Source organism: Ovis aries, chromosome 4, assembly GCF_016772045.2.
Source record: "Ovis aries strain OAR_USU_Benz2616 breed Rambouillet chromosome 4, ARS-UI_Ramb_v3.0, whole genome shotgun sequence".
NCBI classification, from domain to species: Eukaryota; Metazoa; Chordata; class Mammalia; order Artiodactyla; family Bovidae; genus Ovis; species Ovis aries.
In genome coordinates, this window is record NC_056057.1 from 83,916,129 (window position 1) to 83,938,391 (window position 22,263).

Genomic DNA, 22,263 nt, shown 5'->3' on the forward strand with positions numbered 1-22,263 from the left:
CTATTTCTTATGTCTCTTTCCATCCCTGTACTCATCCATCCACATGAAAGGAAGAGTGGCTGATGTCATTGGTCAGAGTCTGATACTCTTCGAACCATGCTTCCTTCTTGGGTTAGGTCACTGCATGGAACAGTGCTGCATGTCCTGTTCTCTCGGCTACACCATGCCTGGGTGATGAAAGCAGACCCATTTCTCAGTGGGCTGTTTAGAGAAAAGAGCCTTTTCGATTCCAGAGAGAACAGTAGTTGGAAGAAGTCCTGCTTGATTTTCCTGGCCTAAGCCACAGTTTCCAATTAAATTTTAAGGATTTGACATGTGGAATCCATAGGGTAACTAATCCCCATTCATTTCAGAAAGACCTAAGTCACGTTATATCCTGTCTGGCTTAGCCTTTGTCCTAAATATTTTTGTTTTAATAGTAGTGGTAGTAACATTAAAGTAAGCTGGGATGAATTTGGTAGACTATGCTTTGTACATCTGTTGGCTACTGTGGTTTCATCTAGGAATGAGTGATTTACTGAGCAGTGAGCATAGCTTTCAAATTAATATAACAGGGGAAAGCAAATCTGACTCTACACTGGATCTGTTTCTTCCCTGGTGGCTCAGCCACTACAGAATCTGCCTGCAATTCAGGAGACCCACGTTTGATCCCTGGGTTGGGAAGATCCCCTGGAGAAGGGAATGGCTATCCCACACCAGTATCCTTGCCTGGAGAATTCCATGGACAGAGGAGACTTGGGGCTACAGTCCATGGCATCACAAAGAGTCAGACACTATTGGGAAACTAACAAATTTTGTATTCTATTGCTTTTGCTACAAATTTATCACTAAAGGGATGTTGCCTATAGCTTAAAGTATACATAATGGCCCATCTCTGATAACTCTGCTTCCCTTGTCTGAGTTTAAGCTAAAATACCTTTGTTTAGTTCACAGGAGACATTCTGACCAGGCCTACCTATAAATGGCTGTAGAAGTTAAAAAAGCTCTTCCAGTGTCTGGATGGAACCAGGAAACATGCACAGCGACTTATCACCTTTATTCACTTAACCTCCTTACCTCCCTCCCTTTGCTCTATAAAAGAAATTAGCATTCAAACCCAGGCAAGATGATTCCTTGGAACACTAGTCCATCATCATCTCCATCTGCTGGCTTTCTGAATAAAGCCACTATTTGTCACCCCATCCACTTGTCTCTTGATTTATTGGCTTGTCATGTGATGCGCAGTATGAGTTTGGACTCAGTAACAATCACCTTGGAGAGACTGCAGGAGGAAGAGTCTTCCTTCCTGGTTCCAGTGTGGCTCTCTCACTCCTGGAAAGTGGACTTTATCCCTCTCACTTTCTTCATGCTAGATGCCTACCATGCTACTTTTGTCTAGAGTGTATTTGCCACATGCTTTCTGACTCTAAACTCAAACACGGCAGTGTAGCCAAAGACATTGTAGACCTGTGTCCTAGCCAGGGTTGCAACCCCTGCCCCCTCCTCTCAGCCCCAACTATGGGCACACATGCGGTCCTAAGGAGTTGGTCATCTAATGAGCAACTACTTGATCTTTATCCCATCCATGGATAACCCCGGCCCAATATGGGTGCACTGAACTCCTGCAGAGGGTAGCTGCTTCAGTCGTCTTCAGCATCAGGGTCTTCTCCAATGACTCAGCTCTTCCCCTCAGGTGGCCCAAGTACTGGAACTTTGCTTCAGCATTAGTGCTTCCAATGAACATTCAGGATTGATTTCCTTTAGGATTGACTAGTTGGATCTCCTTGCTGTCCAGGGGACTCTGAAGCATCTCCTCTAGTTTCCTGAGCCTCCAAACAGAAGATGTGCACTCAATGCTAGCCTCTGTGTCTGCTTCAGGGGGAATCCAACTAAGAGATAAATTTTTTGCTGGATTAATGTAAATACAACTCCTGTTTTATGTAGATTGTTTTCAGTCTTTTTTATTAAATTTTTTTACAACATTGCTTGCTTTATGTTTTGGGTTTTGACTGTAAGGCAGGTGGGATCTTAGCTTCCTAACCAGGGTTAGAACCTGCATCTGCTGCACTGGAAGCATGGAGTCTTAACCACTGGACTGGCAAGGAAGTCCTGAATACAACTCTTGATGCAGCACAGAGTCATGGCAAAAAAGCAATGTTCTTACTAAATTAAGAAGCCTGTGCAGCAAATAATTCACAGTTGCATTCAAACACTTTGCAATCAAAATAGCAGCTGTACCTGTCAAGTTTTTAAAATACTTTATACACACATACACATATATATATAATATGTAAATCTGAACTGCATTTTTTTGGTGGAAACTCAATGTCAAAACTAAGAACACTGATGAAGGGCAATACAAATTTTGTCTCTACTGCTTATCATCAACTGAGTTTAGAGATGTTTGCTGCTGCTGTTGCTGCTGTTTAGTCGCTAAGTCTTGTCTGACTCATTGCAACCCCATGGACTACATACAGCCTGCCAAGGCTCCTCTGTCCCTGGGATTGCCTAGGCAAGAATACTGGAGTGAGTTGCCATTCCCTTCTTCAGGGGATTTTCCTGACTGAGGGATTGAACCTGTGTCTCCTGCACTGGCGGGTGGATTCATTACCACAGAGCCACCTGCGTAGCCCAGAGATGTTTGAGTCATTGAAAAATTACTTTGTGAATCAAATTCAGTGTCCTGCAAATGGTATTAAATTTTTGTTTGCATTGTATTCAAAATGTTAAACAACTGTAGTCTTAAAAAATCTCAATATTCAACATTTTTTTTCTAATTGCAGTTTGAAAACAATACTTGCAGACAGGAAGCTGTTGACATGCACACCTACTAAAGCTACAGAGGAACTGAAGAAATTGACAATGATAGGGCAAAGGGGATATAAGATTTAATTTTGAGGTTCTGCAAATATACTTTGAAATATCTTATTTTGTAGGTAGAATGTATTAATTTTGCAGCATCTAAATTTGATTATCACTGGAAAGAATCATAGCTGTAAATTAGTTTTCAGTGAAAATCAATTTTGATAGGTAGCAAAAGCAAAAACAGATAAATTGAACTATACCAAAATTAAGAACTTCAGTCCATCAAAGGACACAACCAACAAAGTAAAAAGGCAACTCAAGGAACGGGAGGGAATATTTGTAAATCATCAGACAAGAGGTTAATATCTAGACTATATAAACCACTCCTATAGACCTAAGCAGACATGTCTCCAAAGAAGACACACAGATGGCTAAAAGGCACATGAAAAGATGCTGAACATCACTAATTATTAGAGAAATTAAAATCAAAACTACAATGAGGTATCACCTCACACCAGTCAGAATGGCCATCATCAGAAACTCCAAAATTGAACATCCATTTATGATAAAAACTCTCCAGAAAGCAGGAATAGAATGAACATACCTCAACATAATAAAAGCTATATATGACAAACCCACAGCAAACATTATCCTCAATGGTGAAAAATTGAAAGCATTTCCCCTGAAGTCAGGAATAAGACAAGGGTGTCCACTTTCACCACTACTATTCAACATAGTTCTGGAAGTTTTGGCCACAGCAATCAGAGCAGAAAAATAAATAAAAGGAATTCAAATTGGAAAAGAAGAAGTAAAACTCTCACTGTTTGCAGATGACATGATCCTCTACATGGAAAACCCTAAAGACTCCACAAGAAAATTACTAGAGCTCATCAATGAATATAGTAAAGTTGAGGATATAAAATCAACACACAGAAATCCCTTGCATTCCTATACACTAATAATGAGAAAGTAGAAAAAGAAATTAAGGAAACAATTCCATTCACCATTGCAATGAAAAGAATAAAATACTTAGGAATATATCTACCTATAGAAACTAAAGACCTATATATAGAAAACTATAAAACACTGCTGAAAGAAATCAAAGAGGACACTAATAGATGGAGAAATATACCATGTTCATGGATTGGAAGAATTAATATAGTGAAAATGAGTATACTACCCAAAGCAATTTACAAATTCAATGCAATCCCTATCAAGCTACCAGTGGTATTTTTCACAGAACTAGAAGAAATAATTTCAAGATTTGTATGAAAATACAAAAAAATCTTGAATAGCCAAAGCAATCTTGAGAAAGAAGAATGGAACTGGAGGAATCAACTTGCCTGACTTCAGGCTCTACTACAAAGCCACAGTCATCAAGACAGTATGGTACTGGCACAAAGAAAGACATACAGATCAATGGAACAAAACAGAAAGCCCAGAGATAAATCCACACACATATGGACACCTTATCTTTGACAAAGGAGGCAACAATATACAATGGAGTAAAGACAATCTCTTTAACAAGTGGTGCTGGGAAAACTGGTCAACCACTTGTAAAAGAATGAAACTAGATCACTTTCTAACACCACATACAAAAAATAAACTCAAAACGGATTAAAGATCTAAACGTAAGACCAGAAACTATAAAACTCCTAGAGGAGAACATAGGCAAAACACTCTTTGACATAAATCAAAGCAGGGTCCTCTATGATCCACCTCCCAGAATACTGGAAATAAAAGCAAAAATAAACAAATGGGATCTAATTAAAATTAAAAGTTTCTGCACAACAAAGGAAAATATAAGTAAGGTGAAAAGACAGCTTTCTGAATGGGAGAAAATAATAGCAAATGAAGCAACTGACAACTAATCTCAAAAATATACAAGCAATTTATGCAGCTCAATTCCAGAAAAATAAACGACCCAATCAAAAAATGGGCCAAAGAACTAAATAGACATTTCTCCAAAGAAGACATACAGATGGCTAACAAACACATGAAAAGATGCTCAATGTCACTCATTATTAGAGAAATGCAAATCAAGACCACAATGAGGTACCACTTCACACCAGTCAAAATGGCTGTGATCCAAAAGTCTGCAAGCAATAAATGCTGGAGAGGGTGTGGAGAAAAGGGAACCCTCTTACACTGTTGGTGGGAATGCAAACTAGTACAGCCACTATGGAGAACACTGTGGAGATTCCTTAAAAAATTGAAAATAGAACTGCCTTATGACCCAGCAATCCCACTGCTGGGCATACACACTGAGGAAACCAGAATTGAAAGAGACACATGTACCCCAATGTTCATCGCAGCACTGTTTATAATAGCCAGGACATGGAAACAATCTAGATGTCCATCAGCAGATGAATGGATAAGAAAGCTGTGGTACATATACACAATGGAGTATTACTCAGCCATTAAAAACAATACATTTGAATCAGTTCTAATGAGATGGATGAAACTGGAGCCGATTATACAGAGTGAAGTAAGCCAGAAAGAAAAACACCAATACAGTATACTAACACATATATATGGAATTTAGAAGGATGGTAATGATGACCCTGTGTGCGAGACAGCAGAAGAGACACAGATGTGTAGAGCAGACTTTTGGACTCTGAGGGAGAGGGTGGGATGATGTGGGAGAATGGCATTGAAACATGTATACTATCATGTAAGAAATGAATTGCCAGTCTATGTTCGATGCAGGATGCTTGGGGCTGGTGCATGAGGATGATCCAGAGACATGATGTGGGGTGGGTGGTGGGAGGGGGGTTCATGTTTGGGAGCTCATGCACACCCGTGGCAGATTCATGTCAATGTATGCCAAAACCAATACAGTATTGTAAAGTAAAATAAAGTAAAAACTAAAATAAAATTAAAAAAAGAAACTCCACAAACAGTAAGTGCTGGAGAAGGTGTGGAGAAAAGGGAACCCTCTTACACTGTTGGTAAAAGTGTAAAGTGATATAGCCACTAAGTCCCCATAGTGGAGGTTTGTTATAAAACTGAAAATAGATCTATCCTGTGATCCAGCAATCCCACTCCTAGGCATATACTCAGAGAAAACCATAATTACAAATGATACATGCACTCCAAAGCTCATTGCAGCACTATTTACAAGAGCTAGGACAGGTAAGCAACCTAAAAGTTCATCAATAGAAAAATGGATAAAGAAGACGTGGCACACATAAACAATGGAATATTACTCAATCGTAAGAAAGAATGAAATTGTGCCTTTTGCAGAGATCATAGATGGACCTAGAGACTGTCATATAGAGTGAAGTAAGCCAGAAAAAGAAAATCAAACATTGTATATTAACACATGTATGTGGGATCTAGAAAACTGGTACAGATGAACTTATTTGCAAAGCAGAAATAGAGACACAGACATAGAGAACAAACATATGAACAGCAAGTAGGGAAAGTGGGTGGGATGAATTGAGAGACTGGGATGGACATATATACACTACCATGTATAAAAGAGATAACTAATGAGAATCAACTGTATAACCCAGGAACTCTACTCAATGTTCTGCACTGACAAAGGGGGGATATATGTATACATATGGCTGATTCAGCTTGCTGTACAAGCAGAAACTGACCCAACACTGTTAAGCAACTAAACTAAAAAAAAAAAAATGCTCAACATAACTAGTCAACAGGGAAATGCAAACACAAATCACAGTGAGATACCACCCCATACCTATTAGGACAGCGACTATCAAAAACAAAACAAGAGGTATTGGTGAGGATACCGGAAGACTGGAACACTTATGTACTGTTTGTGGGTGTATAAAATGCTACAGCCTCTATGGAAAACAAAGTGGCAGTTTCTCAAAAAATTAAAAATGGAACCACTATATAATCAGCAATTTCAGTTCAGGATAATACTCATAGGAATTTAAAGTAGGGATTTCAAGACATATTTGCACTCCTGTGTTCATAGCAGTAATAGTTACAATAATCAAAATGTGGAAGCAAACCAAGTATCCATTGGTGGATGAATGGGCAAACAAAACATGGTATATATAAGGCAGGATAATAATTCTATATATATATATGGAATATTATATGTATAATATATATAAAACAGAATATTATCCCACCTTATATATGAACTGTGGTGTTGGAGAAGACTCTTGAGAGTCCCTTGGACTGCAAGAAGATCCAACCAGTCCATCCTAAAGCAGATCAGTCCCGGGTGTTCATTAGAGGGACTGACGCTGAAGCCGAAACTCCAATACTTTGGCCACCTGATACAGACAGCTGACTCATTTGAAAAGACCCTGATGCTGGGAAAGATTGAAGGCAGGAGGAGAAGGGGACAACAGAGGATGAGATGGTTGGATGGCATCACTGACTCAATGGACATGGGTTTGGGTGGTCTCCGGGAGTTGGTGATGGACAGAGAGGCCTGACGTGCTGCAGTTCATGGGGTCGCAAAGAGTCAGACACGACTGAGTGACTGAACATATAAAACAGAATATTATCCTGCCCTAAAAAAGCAGAAAATTCTGATACATACTACAACATAGATGAACCTTGACGGCATTATGCTAAGTGAAATAAGCCAGTCATAAAAGGATAAACGTTGTATGGTCCCACTTGTGTAACTCATCTAGAGTAGTCAAATTTAGAGCCAGAAAGTAGGATGGGGTTACCAAAGTCTGGAGGGATGGGAGAATGAGGAGCTATAATTTCATTGGTACAGAATTTCAGTTTTGCAAGATGAAATGAGTTCTGCAGGTAGATAGTGCTGATGGCTGCACAGCAATGTGAACATACTTAATGCTACTGAACTCTACTCGAATAAAATTAAAGAATATTTTTCTTTTTATAGCTTTAAATATATATTAAGCACAAACAATTTTACATATATTTTAGTTTTAGCTAAAAGTAAATCTGGAAACATTTCAAATTTCAAATATAGCTTCTTCTAGCAGGCAAAATATAAAGGAAGTATATGTAATAAGTCTATACTGTATCCTAAAAGTCTGTGTTCTATCCTATTTTAAAAAATGAAAATACTTGTGGGTTGTATTATTCTTTAAAGTACAAAAAAGGAAAAAAAGTTTGGGTTTTCATTCAGTAACTTTTTGAATTCCTCTAGATGCTAGGTTTATCACCTAAAAATCAACTACAGATAGCTTCTTCCTTGAAAGAACATACTTGTTCCCAGAAGAAGTTAAAACACATTTTTAAAATGTCTATAAAAAATGGTTAAGATGATAAATTTTATGTATGTTTACTCACAATTTAAAAATGTCCAAAAAATTTTGAAAGAAACTTTGAATGGAAGCAAGAGATAAAAATTCTGAGAATATATGAGTTGAAATATTTACAAATATCAATATAAAGGAAATTAGAATTTAACATTTTCTCCATTGAGCAGAATTTTTTCTACACTTACTTGCATGTTATACCTGTAAAAATAGTCTTTTTAAAAATTAAATACAGACAGCAGTATGTGGAAGAAAAGCAAAGTGAAGGTGTGAGCAATTTTAAATTTACTAACCATAAAACGTACATTTGAAGATGATTACTGGCAAGTTTTTTGAAAAAAATATTTAAATCATTTAAAATAGTAAGTTTTTCTCATAGTCTCTTCAGCACGTGGTGCTGGGAAAGCTAGACAGCTGCATGTAAATCAAGGAAGTTAGAACACTCCCTCACACTATATACAAAAATAAACTCAAAATGGGTTAAGCACTTAAATACAAGACATGAAACCATAAAACTCGTAGAAGGGAACACAGGCAAAACATTCTCTGACATAAATTATGCTAGTGTTTCCTTAGGTCAATCTCCCAAGGCAACAGAAATGAAAACAAAAATCAAAATGGGACCTAAACAAATTCAGCAGCTTTTCCACAGCAAAAGACACCATTAAAAAAATGAAAAGACAAGCAACAAAATGGGAAAAAATACTTGTGAACTATGCAACCAAGCACTTAATTTCCAAAATATACAAACAGTTCACACAACTCAGTATCAAAAAATAAACAACCCAATTGAAAAATGGGCAGAAGAGCTAAATAGATATTTCTCCAAAGAAGCCATACAGATGACAGGCACACAAAAAGATGTCCAACATCGTTAATTCTTACAGAAATGCAAATCAAAACTGCCACCTCCCACTGCTCAGAATGGCCATCATTAAAAAGTGTGAAAATAATAAATTCTGGGGATGGTGTAGAAAAAAAGGGAACCCTCCTACACTATTGGTAGGAATGTAAATTGGTACAGCCACTATGAAAAACAGTAAAAAAGCTAAAAAGAGAACTGTCATATGACCCAGCAATCCCACTCCTGGATATACAACTAGAGAAAATAATAATTCAAACAAATACATGCACCCTTATGTTCAGAGCAGCACTAATTACAATAGCCAAGACATAGAAACAACCAAAATGTCCTTCAACAAATGAATGGGCTTAGTACATATAGAAGATGTGCATACATACAATGGAATATTACTCAGCCATTAAAAGAATGAAACAAAGCCAGTTGCAGCAACACGGATGGTCCTAGAGACCATCATATTGTAACAGGGCCACGAGGCTAATACTGCTTGATGAAGGATATCTAAGCGAAAGTGTTTTTCGCTTCTCCCTCAGTTGCTGGGAACTAAACTCAGCATTCTTTGTTACTGATTAACATAGGCAGGCCTTCATGCTGTTTTGCTTGTTCCTCTTACTTAACCCCAGCTGCAAGACTTTTCCTTACGCGTGCTTCTTCCCAGAATGGTTGATTTCAAGACGCTAGTTGGCTACCCACTCTAATTATTGGCAAATCAATAGATTTCTTTTTCCTTTACTCTCAATACCTTGTTCTCATTATTCTCATCAGCATCAGGGACAAGGACAGAATTTTCAGTAACAATGCTTAAGTGAAGTAAGTCAAAAAGAGAAAGAAAAATACCACATGATATCACTTATATGTGGAATCTAAAATATGATACAAATGAACTTATCTATAAAACAGAACCAGACTCACAGACATACAGAACAGACTTGGGGTTGCCAAGGCAGAGGAGGGTGGGGAAGGAATGAATTGGGTGTTTGGGATTAGCAGATTCAAATTATTATATATAAAATAGATAAACAATAAGGTCCTACTGATAGCACAGGGAACTACATACAATATCCTGTGATTAAACCAAAATGAAAGAATGTACATATAACTGACTCACTGTGCTGTACAGCAGAAATTAACACAATATTGTAAATTAACTATACTTCAATAAACCAAATGTTTTTCTTAAAGTAAGTTTTTCTCTAAAAATAGAGTTATCATATCATCCAGAAATCCCACTCCTGGGCATATATCAAGAAAAGATGAAAATTCTAATTCAAAAAGATACATGCATCCCTAAGTTCACAGCAGCACTATTATAAGAGCCAAGACATGGGAGCAACCTAAGTGTCCACTGAGAGCAGGATGGATAAAGAAGGTATGGTGCATATATACAATGGAAAGGTACTCAGCCATAAAAAAGAATGAAATGAATGTATATATGTATGTATAACTGAATCACTTTGCTTTACACCTGAACTATATTTCAATTTTAAAAATTAAAACAAAAAGTAAATAAAAAAGCTTTTCAGAAAACTGTCAGTGACCGAGAAAGAGATATGCCTGAGTAGCAGATTAAAGTAAGTAAATAGGTATCAGAAATAATTATTTTGCTTACATTATTTCAAATGCTTAATAAAGAAGGTATTATAAAATTTGCTTTAATGGACATGGAAATGTTACTTTATTTTGTAGAAAAAATTTTACTTTTTCTTATTTTATTTTTTGGTGATTTTTATAAACTTTTTTTTTAAAAAAAGAAAACAGTGTGTAATTTTTTGGCTGTGTTGGGTCTTAGTTGCTGTGTGGGCTTTTCTCTGGCTGTGGTAATCCGGGGCTACTCTCCAGTGTGGCACTTGGGCTTCTCATTGAGTGGCTTTTCTTGTTGCAGAGCACAGGTTCTAGATGCGTGGGCTTCAGTAGTTGCAGCTCCCAGGCTCTAGAGACCAGACTCAGTTGCTATGGAACAGGGGCTTAACTGTTCCACAACATGTGGGATCCTCCTCCATCAGGCATGAAACTCCTGTCTTCTGCATTGGCAGGTGGATTCTTTTATCACTGAGCCCATCAAGGAAACTCAAGAATTTAAAAAAAAATAGTTTTTATAGGACTATTTTAGAAGCCTATCAGCATCATAAAATCTGTTGAGGGCCAATAGATAAATGTTTATTTCAAATTATATGATTCATTCCTAGCAGAATTTCTCAGTCTCGAAAATGTTCAAGCTTAGATGATAAATGGTATACTTAGCTGTTGATAAAGGTAGTATTAATATTTGGTATTTCCCAGCAGTCCAGTGGTTAAGATTCCACATTTGCAAAGCAGGAGGTGGGGTAGGGGGTTCAATCCCTGGTTGGAGAACTAAGGTCTTACAAGGCACGAAGCCAAAAACAAAGAAACAAACAGAAACAGAGAGCTCTGTACGCTTTCTGTAAGGGGAATGACCTCATTTGAAAGAGTATGGCTGGGTTTACTTGATAATTTCAGAGATCCCATTTTACAGGGATGTATTGCTTGAGTTAACTTTCACTGCAAAATCTTAAATAAATAAATAGAAAGATTCATAAACAAACTTGGTATTTCCCTATCTGGTTGTTAATCCTCAGTCCTTCCACAGAAGTCACTGTAGAAAAGGAGGAGAAGCAGTGGGTCGTAACTGTGATGCATGGGTGCCCAGCCACATGAGGACACTGACAAAGCAGTGTTCAGAGACCAGTGTTCTTTCTGGAAAGGCCACATCTCCTTGTGTCTCTGTGAATGTCAATGGCTAGGCTCAGGCTAGTATGCAATGATTGGGAAATAAAATTCAGTTCCACTTGTGGCTGACTTCAGAAGTCGGTGCCTCCAACACTGGGGGGAGTGTGAGCTGCCTATCACTTGTAGACAGCTGTGGGGAGAATGATGTTTTGCTATCACAGCTTGTTTTCCCCTTTCATCTGTTTCTTAGCGAGGACAGCAAACAGGGACTGTAAACTGCAGAAAGCATCCACGTTCCACACATCCCTCAGGGGCCTCTGGTTCATGAGCTCCGGGCACAGAACATGGATCCATATTCCCAGACTGTGTATCCAGAGCCACAAAGGCAACCATGGTGTGGCTAACTTCTTGGCTTCATGCAGCTTGTGAAGTTCCTTGGGTTCCCTACCTCCCCCTCACCGTGTATCAGCTTCACTTTCGGTTGCTAATTATATACCTTTGATTCAGTTTCAGGATTTCATGACCCAAACTGTGGTTTCAATCACAGCAGGTAATAGAATTTATTTTATCAATAAATAAACAAAGATACCTGAGGACCTTACGCAAGACTGCATTACCTGAGTTAAGGCAGATTCTGATTATATTATTGCAGGCCAGATAGTCTAGCTTTCTTCCTTAGATGCTTCTGCAAGAGTGTTATACATTCTTACACAGGAGTGGCCACGTGACTCACAGTAACCAATGAAATAAGGACAGAAGTAATGTGTATACCTTCTAAGTAGGAGCTTTAAGGGCCAGTATGTGGGTTCTCCATGTCTCTTCTCTCTGCCACAGCAATTGCCAATATTTCAGGTAGAGGCTGCTCTGCTAGCCTAGGCCCAGAATGAAGATGAGCAAAGCAAAGATGAACAGAGCAAAAACCATAACAATGTGTCACAATAAATAGATAATGTGAGTGAAAAATAAACCTTTATCACTGTGAGTCATTAACATTTGGAGTTGTTACTATTGCATAACTTAACCTATCCTGAGTCACACATAAATATTATAAAATCAAAGGCTAGAAATAAATCTAGGTGCACTTGGACATTTTGCTTATGGGAATCTCAAAGAAAAACAGGATGAAAAATGGAATACAAGACAGGCAGAACAACAATAATGTAGTCCATTATTGGACTAATGTAGTCCATCTATCCCAGGCTTAGATAAGTTAAATGTTGGAGTCATGGCATCCTGGGTAAAATTGCCTCATTTAGACAGATAGGAGAGCGAAGCTGTGCATGATTTGTTCAGGAAATAGATGTTTAATAGACTCAGAACTTGGCACATTTATATTTCTTATTGTAGAGAACCCCATAAGATAAATTATAGGTGACTGTGTTAGGAAAAGAAGTGTTTAAGCTCAAAAACAAAGAGAAAGGAATAAAAAGCACCCCAGTACGGTGCAGTTTTCACCCTACATGTGCTAGAGAGGAAACAGGACTACTGTACAAGCCAGTTAGATCTTAAGCTCTGCCCAGTTGGTTTGAAAAGGGTAGAAAACAGTTCAAGGAATTGGGGTTCTAGAGGTTTATTCCAATATTATAATAAAAGAAGCATAAGAAAGGAAGCTTTTTACTGCTACAGAAGGCACACAAGTTACTCTAAAACTAGAATTTAAACATTTGATACAAACAGCTCATACAATTCAGTGTTATAAAACCAAACAACTCAATTTTAAAAAATATATATATATATATGGGCAGGTGTCCCAGGCAAACGATTCAATGTCACAGTAATCCAAGTCTATGCCTCAATAACTGACACTGAAGAAGCTGAAGTTGAACAGTTCTGTGAAGACCTACAACACCTTCTAGAATTAATACCGAACTGGAGTGCAAAAGTAGGAAGTCAAGATATACTTGGGATAACAGGTAAATTTGGCCTCAGAGTACAAAATGAAGCAAGGCAGCGAACATTCTGCTCATAGTAAACACCCTTTTCCAACAATCCAAGTGATGACTCCACACATGAACATTACTACATAGTCAGTGCCAAAATCAGATTGATTACGTTCTTTGCAGCTAAAGATGGAGAAACTTTATACAGTCAGGAAAAACAAGACCTGGAGCTCTCTGTGGCTCAGATCATGAGGTCCTTATTGCAAATCCAGCCTTAAATTGAAGAAAAGAGGGAAAACCATTAGGCCTTTCAGGTATGATCTAAATCAAACCCTTATGATTACACAGTGGAGGTGATGAACAGATTCAAGAAATTAGATCTGGTAGACAGAGTGCCAGAAGAACTACAGATGGAAGTTCATAACACACAGGATTCAGTGACGAAACCATCCCAAAGAAAAAGAAATGGAAGAAGGCAAAGTGGTTGCCTGAAGAAATTTCACAAATAGCTAAGGAATGAAGAGAAGCAAAAGGCAAGAGAGAAAGGGAAAGATGTACCTAACTGAATACAAAGTCCCAGAGAATAGCAAGGAGAGATAAGAAAACCTTCCTAAGTGTAAAGAACAATGTCAAGAAATGGAGGGAAAAAGTAGAATGGGAAAGATGAGAGACCTCTTCAAGAAAACTGGATATATCAAGGGAACATTTCATGCAAGATGGGCACAATAAAGGACAGAAAGTAAAAACCTAACAGAAGCAGATGAGATTAAGAAGAAGCGGCAAGAATACACTGAAGAACTATTCAAAAAAGATCACAATGACCTGGATAACTCCAACAGTATGGTCACTCACGTACATTCAGACATCCTGGAGTATGATGTCAAGTGGGCCTTATGACGCATTACTACAAACAAAGCAAGTGGAGGTGATGGAATTCCGGCTGAACTATTTCAAATCCTAAAAGATGATGCTGTGAAAGCACTGCATTCAATACACCAGCAAATTTGGAAAACTCAGCAGTGGCCACAGGACTGGAAAAGTCCATTTTCATTCCAATCCCAAAGAAGGGTAATGCCAAAGAATATTCAACCTACTGTAGAATTGCCTTCATTTTACATGCCATTAAAGTTATGTTCAAAATTCTTCAAGTTAGGTTTCAGCAATATGCGAACTGAGAACTTCCAGATGTACAAGCTGGGTTTCAAAGAGCCAGAAGAACCAGAGATCAAATCGCCAACATTCCTTGGATCATGGAGCAAGAAAAGGAATTTAAGAAAAACATCTACTTTGACTCTATAGATCACAACAAACTGTGGAAAATTCTTCAAATGATGGGAATACCAGACAATATCACCTGCCTCCTGAGAAACCTGTATGCAAGTCAAGAAGCAATAGTTAGAGCCAGACATGGAGCAATGGACAGGTTCCAAATTGGGTAAGGAGAATGTCAAGGCTGTATATTGTCACCCTGCTTATTTAACTTATATTCAGAGTACCTCATGCAAAATGCTGAGCTGGATAAAGCACAAGATGGAATCAAGATTGCCAGGAGAAATATCAACAACCTCAGAAATGCAGATGATAATACTCTAATGGCAGGAACTAAAGAGCCTCTTGATGAGGGTGAAAAGAGGAGAGTGAAAAAGTTGGCTTGAAATTCAATATTAAAAAAACTAAGATTGTGGCAACTGGTCCTAACACTTCATGACAAATCAAAGAGGGAAAAGTGGAAGCAATGATAGATTTTATTTTCTTGGGCTCCAAAATCACTTCATATGGTGACTGCAGCCATGAAATTAAAAGACACTTGCTCTTTGGAAGGAAAGCTATGACAAACTTAGATAGCATATTAAAAAGCAGAGACATCACTTTGCCAACGAAGGTCTGTATAGTCAGAGCTATGGTTTTTCCAGTAGTCATGTATGGATGTAAGAGCTGGACCATAAAGAAGGCTGAGCATCAAAGAATTGATGCTTTTGAACTGTGGTGTTGGAGAAGACTTGAGACTGCAAGAAAATCAAATTAGTCAGTCCTGAAGGAAATCAACCTTGAATATTCACTGGACCGACTGATGCCGAGGCTGAAATTCCAATACTTTGGCCACCTGATGTGAAGAACCAACTCACTGGAAAAGACCCTGATGCTGGGAGGGATTGGGGGCAGAAGGAGAAAGGGACGACAGAGGAAAGATGGCTAGATGGCATCACCGACTCAATGGACATGAGTCTGGGTAAACTCTGGGATTGGTGATGGACAGGGAGGCCTGGCGTGCTGCGATTCATGAGGTCGCAAAGAGACACGACTGAGCAACTGAACTGAAGTGAATGATATTCAATTTTTGTATTAATAATAACCTGTAATGGAAAAGAATATAAATATATATATATAACTAAATCACTTCACTGTATGCCTGAAACATTATTTTGTTTTTACTGAAATATAGCTGATTTACAAAATGCTAATTGCTACTATATAGCAAAGTGATTCAGTCCTATATATACATTTTTAATATTATTTTCCATTATAGTTTTTCATAGAATATTGAATATAGTTTTCTGTGCTATACTGTAGGACCTTGTTGTTTATCCATTCTAGACATAAAAGCTTACATCTGCTAACCCAAACCTCCCACTCTATCCCTCCCCCAATCACCTCCCCCTTGGCAACCACCAGTCTGGTCTTTGTGTCCAAGATTCTGTTTCTATTTCATAGATAGGTTCATTAAGTATATTTAAATAAAAGTGTGGATGCCTTGCTTTGCTGTTTCTGCAGTGATAACTCTTCCTGGAGCAACAAGGGCCCCATCTGGTGCCCTGACAATGATCAGGGATGAGAGTACAGGGAGGCAGAGGAAACACCTTGTCTAATGCTTTATAAGACATCCCCTCCCACGTCTATCAGCACAGCGGCTCTTGCGTCATCCTGCTCTTCTACCTCGTGGGTACAGTTTCAGCATGTAGGGAGAGGAGGGGATGTGATTGTAGGGCACATTTGGGGCATCCTGTGCCCGGTCATTTAACTCACAACATGCACAGAATTAAATGACTAGAGGGGTGAGCAGGAGTGACTGATATTTCTACAGGCAGTTTTGTAAGAAATAAGCACAAAACGAGGGAGACCCAGTGTGTGACCAGAAGGCATAGGGAGCTGGCAGGGGCCATCTGTAACAGGGAGAATAAGATGGATGGACAACAAACGAAGAGGTCCAACCGCCCAAGGGGAAGGTGCCAGCTCCACCTAGACTCTGCCCAGCAGTCAGGGCTAAACCAGGCTGACATTGGATACAGGAAGGGGTGACTGGATAGGCTTCAACAGGGCAAGCCTCCTACTTTAAGGTAAGATGTGAATAACTGATAATTTGAGACCAAACTGGTGAGTTCTCCTTCCTTTTCCCTGTGACTCATGCCTTCTTTCATACACACGTGTGCATACAGATACATGTGGACAAACACAGAGACACATAAAACCAAGGACTGATTGAGAAAATGATAGGAATGGCAGTCACCAAACGGCCACTTGTGAGATGAAAGAGTTGCAGGGGGAGGTATACATACCCAAAGAACAGCCTGCCCAGCTCTACTGGAGTAAAGATACATGGCTGCTAGAGCTGGAAGAGGAGGCGACAGGATCTGTGAGGCAGGGAGGAACATGTGTTGCCACCTGCCCTCTGTAGATAACCTAGAAGGAACTATAAAAACACTTCCCTGAAGTTTGAAAGTGATGCTAAATATAGATTTGGCAGCCATCATCTGAGCTCTGCACAGTCCCCCAGGATTGTTTTCTGCACCCTCCTCCCCTGGTTCCCTTTGCTTTTGCTTCCAGAGCTCTGTACCTGTGATTCTTCCAGACTTCCTCAGCTTCCTGGAGATTTTGTCTGCAGGAACACAGAGCTCCAGGTGTTCCCAGCCCCGTGGCTCTTAACCAATGACCAAGCGTGCGTGTGCAGGCGTGCGCGTGTGTGTGTGTCTGTTTCTGTGTATGTCTGTGTTGGGGATGGGAAATGACTGCCTGGCCTCAACTGCTCAGGTCCAGACAGCTCTGAGGCTTATTTCATACTCCAGAGTTCTAAGGAATCAGGGTGTGGCCACCCTCCCCTAAGAATCCATCTGAACGCTCACCCTCACTTGCCTTCTCTACCTTCTCCTTCTCCCAACACCCCTGCTCCCTTTGTGGTCTTTTTCTGGAAGCAGTTCCTTAACAAATCATTTCACCCAAATCTTTATTTCAGAGGGTTTTCCCGGGGAATCTTTTTTTTTTTTTACTTTGAGGTATAATTGACATACAACATTAGTTTCACGTGTATAGCAGGTATATAATTTGTATATATTGTGAAATGATCACCATAATCAGTCTAGTTTCCAGGGAATTTGACTCGACAATAGAGGACTAGTGTGTGTTTTTTGTTTGTTTGTTTGTTTGTTTTTTCGCTAAAGCTTGCTGAGAGGCAGAATCTACAGGTCATCCTTGCTGCTAAGATCTCAAGGCTGTTGAGTGGACCAGGCACCAGAGTGTGGGAGGAAGCAGTTAGGTTTCCATAGGATCATCCAGTGATAGAGCTGCAGAAAACTCATCCGGGTACCTGAAGAGCATTGCCAACATTGGTTACATCCAGGATGATGGAGTGACAGCAGCCATCAGCTGGAGTTGGGCACAAGGGACAAGCAAGTGTGATGAAAATAAAGACATACATGGCTCCCTCACATTCCCACCCAAGTGTGTTACCCATGGAAACAGACACTTCTTTCTTCTCCCTGATGCTCCCCAGAGATGAGAACACTAAAAGCTACGGAAAGAGAAAGAGAATCAATAGGAGATAAGAGGAAGAACCTAGGATGGGAAAGAGCTGGGATAGGGAGCTATATATAAGCTCTGAAGTAATACTTCACTTCAGCTGAGTATTTACCTGAATGGGACAAAGTATTAAAACAGAAGTGACTAGAAGGTTGTCCAAAGATGTCAGCTTTGTGGTAAATATCTTTGAAAAACATAACCTAATATATCTCAGGTTTGGCAGCAGGAAAGCGTTTATCCCATCAAATGACCCAGATCTTGTTTGAGGATTACATTTAAAATGTATTTAACCATGGCAGAGACAAGCAATAAATGCTGGAGAGGGTGTGGAGAAAAGGGAACCCTCTTACACTGTTGGTGGGAATGCGAACTAGTACAGCCACTATGGAGAACACTGTGGAGATTCCTTAAAAAACTGGAAATTGAACTGCCTTATGACCCAGCAATCCCACTGCTGGGCATACACACCGAGGAAACCAGAATTGAAAGAGACACATGTACCCCAATGTTCATCGCAGCACTGTTTATAATAGTCAGGACATGGAAGCAACCTAGATGTCCATCAGCAGATGAATGGATAAGAAAGCTGTGGTACATATACACAATGGAGTATTACTCAGCCATTAAAAAGAATACATTTGAATCAGGTCTAATGAGATGGATGAAACTGGAGCCGATTATACAGAGTGAAGTAAGCCAGAAAGAAAAACACCAATACAGTATACTAACACATATATATGGAATTTAGAGAGATGGTAATGATAACCCTGTATGCGAGACAGCAAAAGAGACACAGACGTATAGAACAGACTTTTGGACTCTGAGGGAGAGGGAGAGGGTGGGATGTGGGAGAATGGCATTGAAACATGTATACTATCATGTAAGAAACAAATCGCCAGTCTAGCTTTGATACAGGATACAGGATGCTTGGGGCTGGTGCACTGGGATGACCCAGAGAGATGATATGGGGAGAGAGGTGGGAAGGGGGTTCAGGATTGAGAACTCATGTACACCTGTGGCGGATTCATGTCAATGTATGGCAAAATCAATACAGTATTGTAAAGTAAAATAATAAATAAATAAATAATAAGAAAAAAAAAAGATAACAGTAAGAAGATAATCTTGATCTAAGTAAGCTGCCCAGTGCATAAACGTGAGCAGTAAACTAGTCCTGGAAAGTAAAGACTCCATTTAAAAATATTTTTTCTTCTTGAGATTCAAAAAAAAAAAAAAGAAAAGTATTTAACCTTGGCAGAGACAGGCCAAGATGGAAGAGTAGAAAGACCCTGAGCTCACCTCTTCTCTTGAGCATGCCAAATCACAACTATCTGCAGAACAACCATCAGTGAAAAAGACCAGAACCTACCAGAAAAAAAATATTCTACCACTAAAGACATAAAGGAACCACAGGGACTTCCCTGGTAGCCCAGTGGTTGGGACTCCATGCTTCCAGTGCAGGGGGTGTGGGTTTGATCCCTGCTCAGGGGAACTAGGACTCTGCATGCTGTGTGGCACAGCCAAACAACTAAATAAATAAAAGAGGGAACCACCATAAGAAGGGTGGGAGGGGTAGACTCACGATATAATCAAGTCTCATATCCCTGGGTGGGAAACCCAGAAATTGGAGAATAATTGTATTATGTTGCAGAGGTTCTCCTACAGGAGCAAGAGTTCTGAGCTCCACGTCAGACCCAGGGGTCCTGCACCAGGAGCATAAGGCTTTGGGGTCAGTGGGGCTTAATTTTGGGAGTCAGCCTCACTGCTGCTGCCGCTGCTGCTGCTAAGTCATTTCAGTTGTGTCCAACTCTGTGTGACCCCAGAGATGGCAGCCCACCAGGCCCCTCCGTCCCTGGGATTCTCCAGGCAAGAACACTGGAGTGGGTTGCCATTTCCTTCTCCAATGCATGAAAGTGAAAAGTGAAAGTGAAGTTGCTCAGTTGTGTTTGACTCTTAGCGACCCCATGGACTGCAGCCCACCAGGCTCCTCTGTCCATGGGATTTTCCAGGCAAGAGTACTGGAGTGGGGTGCCATTGCCTTCTCCAGCCAGCCCCACAGGACTGGGGAAAAGAGAGACTTCATTCCTAAAGGGTGCTCACAAACTTTCATGTGCATTGGGACCCAGGGCAAAAGCAGTAACTTGATAGGAGCCTGGGCCAAAGCTACCTGCTGGCCTTGGGGAGTTTCCTGGAGAGGCAGGGGCAGCTGAGGCTCACTCTGTATAGAGACTGGCAACAACCACATTTGGGAACTTTCTACTGCATGAACACTGCTGCTGGTGGCCAACATCTTGCTTAATGCCGAGAACCAGCCCCACCCTATAGCCTGTAGGAACCAGTGTCGGGATGCCTCAGGTCACACAACTCACTGGTTGGAGACCCATCCCCACCCACCAGCAGAAAGTGAAAGTGAAAGTTAGGTCGCTCAGTCCTGTCTGACTCTTTGCAACCCCGTGGACTGTAGCCCACCAGGCTCCTCCGTCCATGGGATTCTTCAAGCAAGAATACTGGAGTGGATTGCCATTTCCTTCTCCAGGGGATCTTCCCAACCCAGGGATAGAACCCAGGTCTCCTGCATTGCAGGCAGACGCTTTAACCTCTGAGCCACCAGGGAAGCCCACCAGCAGACATCCTGTCTAAAGAATTCCGAGCCCAAAGTCACCTCTAAACATGCTTCTAGACAGGGCCCTGCTCACCAGAGGGTTAAGACCCAGCTCCGTCCACTAATAGGAAGGATAACAGGCCCTGCCCTCCAGAAAACCTACATTAGCCTCTTAATCAGCCTCATCCACCAGGGAGCAGACATCAGATGCAAGAAAACCACAGTCTCAAAGCCCACGGATCCAGCCTGCCCACAGGAGGCCAGATCCTACCCAGGGACCAGCTGGGACCTGGCCCTGCCAGCTAGCAGGCCAACACAAGTTTCAAAACACTCCAGATGACATACCCAGCTGTGTCAGAAACTGGTTCCCCCACAGTGATCTGACACCAGCTCTTGGACCCCTTGACCTTGCAACCAGGCCCCAGGGCCTGGCTCTGCCTTCCAATAGTCTAGCACTAACCCCAGGATCTGGCTTCAGCCACCAGTGGGTGGGTGGACAATAGCCCTTGAGTCTTCTGGACCCTGACTGATCACCAGTGAGCCAGCATCTGTCCGGGCCCCCAAAGATTCTTCAGCTAGCCCCCCCATGACCAGGCCCCACTAAACAGTAGCCAACAGCATGCACACAAGGCAGAACCTGGTAACCAACAGGACTGTGGGCAAGCAAGCCTACCAGACAGCCCACATAGCCCACTACAACAGAAGGACCTACAAAGCCCTCTTAGGGGGACCCCTAGAGCATATAACTTAACTGATAGGAAGCGAATGTGCAGCTGAGACTCATAGGACATCTCCTATAGACAGCAACTTCTCCCAGGTCGAGAAATGTAACTAACCTACCACATATATAAACAGACAAATAGGAACTTAGCCAAAATGAGGAAGCAGAGCAACATATTCCAGATAAAGGAACAAGATAAAACCCCAGAAGAAGACCCAAGGGAAGTGGAGATAGGCTATCAACCCAAGAGAGAGTCCAGAGGAATGATTGCAAAGATGAGCCAAGAGCCTGGAAGGAGAATGAGTGCACAGAGTGAGAAGTCGGAAGTTTTTAACAAAGGAGTAGTAAGCATACAGAACAACCGAACTGAGAGGAACAATAAAATAAATGAAAAATACAGACATAGTCAACTGCAAAGTAACTGATACAAAGAAATGCAGCAGTGAGCTGGAAGACAGTAGTGGAAATCACTGCTCCTGAACAGAAAAAAAAAAAAGGAGAAAAAAAAAGGAAAAGAAATGAGAATAGTTTAAGAGACCTCTGGGACAAGACTGAATGCACTAACAATCATATTATAGAGGTTCCAAAAGGGGAGAAAAAAGGGCCTGAGAAATTATTTGAAGAGATAACAGCTGAAGACTTCCCTAACATGAGAAAGGAAACAGTCACCCAAGACCAGGAAGAGCAGAGAATCCCATACAGGATAAATCCAA